At 35.7% G+C, this 7,500-nt stretch overlaps 1 protein-coding gene across 1 annotated transcript in view; it reads left to right on the forward strand.

The window, feature by feature from the left end:
• The window catches only part of LOC119580362 (dynactin subunit 1-like), a 49,093-nt gene that overhangs the window by 25,847 nt on the left and 15,746 nt on the right, over positions 1-7,500 (forward strand).

The following is a 7,500-nucleotide window of genomic DNA, read 5'->3' on the forward strand; positions in this document are numbered from 1 at the left end:
TTATGTAATGGATACTAAGCATATGTTTGTGGAACTACACATGACACTGTTTACTAATTGGAATTATTGTTATTCGTTCTGTGAAGTGCAGTAAGGTAAAATTGCATATTTTACTGTACATGGAAAAAAAATGGTGGGAAATTCTAGGATTCTTGAGAATTTTCAATTGCAATTGGCAAGTTTATTATGAAATTGCAGTTGCTCTTTTATATATATATATCTTTTGACCATAATGGCAGTGATAGATTTTAATTGGTTGTTCCGTCAAAGTTTTATATGTCATTTTATAGGCATATGCAAGTTTGGATCAAGTTTTGATACTTAAGAGATATGTGCAGATGGAAATGATGGATCAAGTATATTTGTATGCATTATGTTTACTAGATGAATGTTATACACATTTCTTAGTTTTCTAGTATGAATTAATCCAGAGCTAGGTCTTGCCAATACCAAAATTATAGAATTGTAAGGCAGGTTTAGGTTCTGCGGTTTTTCTCATTTACCTATTTTAATGTCTATAATGTGGATAAGTAAAAAGTTAAAGTAAAGATAGACAAGGCCTGATACATTTGTTAAAAAGGTTTCATGGGTATTACATAACCCCTTGGATCCAGGTGACGTGACCATCATGTCATGAAAAACTCCGGGCTGAGGGGCGGGTGACATGAACATGCTGTGAGTTCACATTGGGAGGTTTATTTTACTCCTTTGATGATTTTGCATTATTCCCATCAATGTATGAGTGTGGAATGAAGTGTCTGTGACTGGTGACTGCAAGAACACTGACTTCACTGGAGGACGCTATTTCCATGCTCACCATCGTATTCCTGGCACTGTGAGCGGTGGCGCAGGTTGTTATATAGAAAATTGAATATTACGTAAAAAAGAATTTCAAATGACAAAAATAACATAGTTTTATTTTTCTTGTACCGAGTTGTAGACAACCTAGAGAGATGATTGGAGTCTGTGCAAAGAAAAAAAAAAAAATTACCATCTGGATAATGCATATCAAATGGTAAATAGGGACTTTGGAAAATGACCAAAAAGCAATAAATGCTTAGTAAAAAGAGCAAATAGCTTTGCAGATAGGAGGCATAGAGTCTTGATATGATTGCCGTGACTCAACCAGATCCAATGGGTTAATTGCATAGTCATTTGTTTTGTACAGGAGGAAAGTAGCATCTTAAAATTAGATGTTAGTGATTAACATCAATTATGGTAAATCTGAGGCAAAAGTTTTTTTTTTTTTAAGAACTCTCATTGTATCCTTATTTAGTTCACAAGAAAAGAAATAAAGTAATAGATGAATACAATTTAATGTACATGGTCATGTTTATGAATTTACACACGGAATGGAGATTCCACAATCATATATTGTAAGTGAAGAAATTTTAATAAAGAATTTTTGGGGGGTAACACTCAATGGATGGTGATTAGTGAGACACATTTTTGCTTCATATATTTAACATTTACTACATAGGAGAAAATGCTTGCGAGAGTTGATTTTGTAAATATTTTTCTGGCTTGAGTAAGAGATTTCAGCAAGATTTCCCAGTGCAGCAGATTGTATGCATATCCTATTTAAGTTTTATTTTTTTCTGTTTTTAACTTTGTGGCAAGTTCCACATTACATGTCAGAGTGAGGGAATTAGGCATTTTCACTGTTTTGATACTCTAATAATATAGTTATATGTTTATATATTCAATAAAAGTTGGGAATTATCACTGCTACTTCTTCTGCTACTGCGAGGCATTAAATTACATATTTATATATACTTTAGTACCTGTTAAAGCAAACAGGGGCTCCAAAACTTATGGTAGTACCTCCAGGAGTCTTGTATAAAAGGATAGTATTAATAGGGCAGAAAGAACTGAAAGATAGTGCACACAGGATTATTTTAGTGGTACTCACTGTCTTGCTATTATTTTTGGAGGGACAGTACTGCTAGAGGTAATACTGGTAGTTTTGGAGTCATTTTGCTAGTGCTTCAGTAACAATACTCCTCCATAAGTAGAGGAAAGGTTTAAAGTCTCAAAGTAGTCGTGCTATATCAAAACTCTCTCCCTCTGTGTGAGTGCGTGAGAGAGAGATAGTGGGGGGGGTATCTCTAATGATTTTATGACAAAAATTGGAAATCTTTGTCTGAGCAACAGTGATGGACAATGAAAATACATTGCATTGTGTCAAAAGTTTAATTTTTGAAAGACAACTCATGGAAATTTAGTAAATAAACAGAAGAAAACTGCCATATATGGTCATGCTGGAGATATCTGTGCATACTTTTTTAGGACCTGTTATTATTATTATTATTATTATCATTTTTATTATAATTACTCTAATGATGACAAAAGAGAATTAGTATTATTACTGTTATTGTTACTGTTGTTGTATTGCATATAATTTTGATGTGAATGAATAAAACATTGAAATTGAAACCTAGAACAGTGTCATGAAGTTCACAGCACAAAGGTCTTTCCTAGTTGTGATTCCTTGGTAACATTAAAACATCATAAGCTAAAGTTGTAATATTAAAGTAATTGTGTTTTCTCCTGTCATGTTTTTTTTTTCTCTCCAGTTTTAGCATTATGTATTATCCACTGAAGCACAAAACACATTAAAAGTATAGAGAGCTCATTATCCTGTTCTTTTGTGGCTTTTGATGCAGACTAAGGATGACCTTTTTCTTTCAATGTCCAAAAAACACAGTATTCACTATTCTTCTTGACCTGATTGGTACTTGAACTTGATATTTCATAGGTGTGTGAACCTTGTGTATATTAGTTTTCATTTTTATTCATTTCTCATTTTGTTTGACCTTTTCTTCTTCTTCTTCTTCATGAGAAAGTTACATAACTTTTAGAAGCACATTCTCAGCGAGCAGTCTTTTATACAAATCTCGGTCAGTCTTCTCTCTCTCTGTGTCTGTCTGTCTCTCCTCCCTCTCTCTGTGTCTGTCTGTCTCCTCCCTCTCTCTTATGCTTCTCTATGTCTCCTCTCTGCTCTTGTCCTCTCTTCTCTTCTCTTTGTTCTTCTCTGTCTCCTCTCTCTCCCCTTCTCTCTCCTCTCATTCTCCTTTCTCTCTCTTCTCATTCTCCTTTCTCTCTCCTCTCTCTTCTCTCTCTCTCTCTCTCTCTCTCTCTCTCCCCCTCCCCTTCCTTCCCTCTTTCTACCCTCCCCTCCCCCTTCTCCCTCTCCCTCTCTCTCCTTCCCCTTCTCCCTCTCTCTCCTCTCCCCTTCTCCCTCTCTCTCCCCTCCCCTTCTCCCTCTCACTCTCTCTATTTCTCCCCTCCTTCCCCTTCTACCTCTAAGACTACTTGCTGAATATTAATTTTATCATGAAATTGGATGTCTTTATTGCATTTTTTAGTAATACATTAAATTTTGTTGATAAAGCCTTCATGATCTTGCTTATATTTTTTGATGTACAAATTTACTATAAAATTCTTTTGATTAATTATAGAATCCTTTCTTTGTCATTTTCTGTATCTTACTTGAATTTTAATCTTTTCTTTTCTTCTTTTCTCTTTTTATTGTTTTTTATTTTTTACTTTTTTTTCTTGTCAGTATAATAGATTCCTCGTATTCCATTTCAGGAAATCTATGTATTTGTTTTTTTCTTTTTCTTTTTTTTTCTCTCTTTTTTTTCACCAAGACTTAAGACATAGACTTTCACAATCAGCCATTGATAAAATGACATAAACAAAGCATTATTATTTTTTCTGTCAAAACATAGATTCTTGTACTAGAAAATGTAATGTTACTTGGATGGAAAAATAACTGAGTTAAATGGAAAAGCAGCAACGGACACGAAACCAAAGTGAAAAAAAAATATCAGGTTTGTGTGCAGATATATTTTAAGTATTGGTAATAATCTTTTGGGATGATTATTGCACATTGTAGACATAGCCTTGTTGCATCGGCCCATGTAAATTCTAACATCAGAACATCTTGTACCGAATTTTACACATTATACTCCGATGATGCTACACTAATTAATGATAATTCCCGAATTCCCTAAGATACTGGTTTTTATATTAGGCTTTGGGGATGCAGATTTATTGTGATTTAAATTTTTTTTTTAAGAAATTGTCTTTTAATTTAATCAAAAAGAGCTTATATCCATCTATAAAACATTCCAAAAAAGGGATTGATTTTCCTCTGGTTTGCTAATAGAGAAATCATCTTTGGAGGAATGTTCTGTAATGGACTTGCTTGCTAAATAACTCATAGATAACCCCAAGGATTTCTGACTGAGTCCTCTGCAACCTCCCCGGAGCAGCCATCTAGGGAAAACAGGCAAAATTTTCTCCCCCCTCCCCTCCATTTTTTTTTATTTATTATTATTATTTTTTTATACGTTTGAATTTTTCTTTTTTTTTATTATTTTTTTCACCGTTTACTACCTTGAAGTACGGCAATGAGGAGGGTGGTATTATTCCAGGCTAGGCCAAGTCCTCGTTCTGGTCGAGGGTCGAGTGGCAGTGGAACAAAGGGCGGGACAATGGGCCGCTCAGGGTCACAGGTCTCTCTACCCAGCCCCCGCACCCCCGCCTCGGGTGCCGGGCCGGGGGAGGCTGGGGGCACGCCACTCGAGGGGAAACAGGTCGAAGGCTGTGACATTGCCTGTCAGACCGAACAAGTACTGTCACCATCACTAACTGTGCATGAAAAAAGGCTTCTTATCTTGCATGAGCAATGGTAGTTAAGTGGCCATGAGCTGAGTGTGTTTGTTTGGTAACACCTGCTTTTCTTTTCCTTTTACCTGCTAAGCTTTGATTGATTGGAGTTTACTTTCACATTAAGTGTTTGTGTACAGCATCTTCACGAAACTGAAGGGACAGATTCAGAGGTCCCGTTCATTTAGATAAAAAGAAGTCGTACACTTTCTAGAGAAGCTGGTCGCAGGGGCTTGCTGCACTCTTTGCATTGCCTTGCACCCGGTTTCATTGACAACCCTTGTGAGAGTGCCAAGCATATTTTAGGTTGGGAAGGTGGCAGGTAGATACTATGACAGCTGCCTTGTGCCTGTGACCTTCAATAACGTGCTTGGAATTGAATTATTCTGCACCATTTTGCTTTTTTTTTTTTTTTTTCCATTTTTTCTTCCTCCCCTAAAAATGATTGATTTTTAAGAACTCAGATTGTTTTCTGTTTTGTTTTTCTTTTGTTTTACCTCTGCATGATGTCCTTCATATCAGGTCATTTTTCTGTTCCTATGTGTATTTTCCCTCTCACTTTCTCTTGTTTACTCTGTATATTCTTGCATCTTCCTGTTTGATCCTGACAGCAAAATGAGAAGCTGAAGTGTGAGGTGTGAGGTATTGAATATAAGTATTGGTGTGGAGTGGGATTGTTGTATTTACTCTTAATCACTTCTTCTATCTTTATTGCAAATATAACTTCTTCTTTTTTAACCTCTGCTACAAAATTTCATAGTGTTCTATTTCCAAATTTATATGTTTTTTTGTTTGTTTGTTTGTTTTTGTGATATTGGCATTTGGCATCTAAATTTAAGGCTTGATTAACAATAGGAAAAATGAGATGTGTCTGTTTACCATCTGTGTTAGTTATGGTATCCAGTCTTGATGATGAAGAAGTCCATTTATTATGATACGTGAAATTTGTCAGTGTGATGGTTGCTGGGTAGGATGAAGTGATGTATGATTTGAAAAGTATACTCATCAGGTGTTATAGCATATAAACAGTTTATTTTCTTTTATTATTGTTACTATTGTTATCATATATCATTATGAAAATCGTGTCTGTCCTAAATTAAGTTGTGAGGAACCCCCCTTTCCTACCCTTTCATAATGAATCCCATTCATCACTTTATAGAGTACATTCTGCAGTTTCCCCTTATACTTTTGCCTCTTTTTTCATGTATATGTTGGAACTAGAACTCCCTGTTTCATAAGAAAGTGTTTACTCTGTATGGCACCACTGTGAATGTCATTTCTCAGATAAAAGAGGATGAAAATATTTACAGATGTATTTATTCCTTGATTATGAGAGTTATTAGAGGAGCTATATAGGTTACATTAGGGATTAAAAAGTTTTTACGCTATCTACCCTTACACATCTACTCGCATACACACACCTGCAGACACTGTTCTCTGTCCATTCTTCTCTTTCCTCCCTCTCCTTCTTTCTCTTTCTCTTCGTCTTTTTGCTTTTGTCTCTTCCTCATTCTTTCTCTCTGTTTTTCTTTCTTATTCTCCTTCTATCTGCTTTTTTCTCTGTCATGTTTTCATCCTTTTTCTCCTTTTTCCACTCTGCTCTGTCTCATTCTCTCTCTCTCATTCTCTCCCTCTGTCTTTCTCTTTCTTTTCTCTTTGTCTCTATATTTCTGTCTGGCTGTCTGTTTGTCTCTCTCTGTTTGTCTTTGTCTCTCTCTCTCTCTCTCTCTCTCTCTCTCTCTCTCTCTCTCTCTCTCTCTCTCTCTCTCTCTCTCTCTCTCTCTCTCTCTTTCTCTTTTTTTCATATGTGTAGCACTCTTCATTTCCAAGTTCGTTGGTCAGTATTGCCCATGTATGAACTCTTATCTTGTATTGACCCCCCCCCTACAGTTGTTAGCAGATAAGTGATGGTTTACATTATGGCAGCACTAAGTGGCAAACTTGGAAGTGGATGGGACTAAACACTAAACACAGTGTTGAACCTCATACTTCACAAGTATATTGCCCTCTTGAATAGAATTGTGCTTGTAAGAAACATACTAATGAACCTTTCGCACTGATCATATCAGTAGTTCCAGTGGATATTTAGTTTTATATATTACAATTGACCCTAACTACTTTTTTTCTGTAGGTACATAGCTTTCATATGTATATCTTGTAGAGCCACAAATTTTCTTTTTGTACTTCATTTGTTCCTTAATATTGGTTTTTGGGGTGTGTCTATCACACTTTCATACTTTTCTATGCAGCCCCATATCAAGCATGAACTCAACAGCTTCACATACTTCATCTACCTAATGTTTATCTTCCTCTAGTATTAATTTTATTTTGTATCATCACCTTCCAACACAGCTTTCTCACTTTTTTTCACCAGTTCTGTTTTTTTCCCTCCTCCCTTTTTTGTAGTCGAGCACTCATCTTTTTTCTTTTTTTTATGTAATCACAAACTTTTTTCCACCTCACTCTGAATGATGCAAATAAGTCAGTCATTTTTGCACAAAATGTGAAGATATTACTCAGGTAAAGTGTTTCTCAGTCTCTCCTTAAGAATTGCTCATAAACAAGGCTTAAGGAACAGGTGAATGATTGGACATCACTAAACAGAATCAATTAGCAGGTAGTTTTGTTGATGTTGGTGTACCCCCAAGATAAAACATGATAGAGCATGTATAGCCTAAATACCATAGAAATGTCCCCCCCCCCCTCTTCTTTTTGGTAAATGTCTGAAGTTCCTCTTCCTCCCCCATAAAAAAAAGTAAAAAGTAAAAAGGCCATTTAAGAGACATGGTCAAGATTACTTAAAAACAGAGGAAAGCAATAAAG

This window comes from Penaeus monodon, chromosome 13 (genome assembly GCF_015228065.2).
Source record: "Penaeus monodon isolate SGIC_2016 chromosome 13, NSTDA_Pmon_1, whole genome shotgun sequence".
Taxonomy (NCBI): domain Eukaryota; kingdom Metazoa; phylum Arthropoda; class Malacostraca; order Decapoda; family Penaeidae; genus Penaeus; species Penaeus monodon.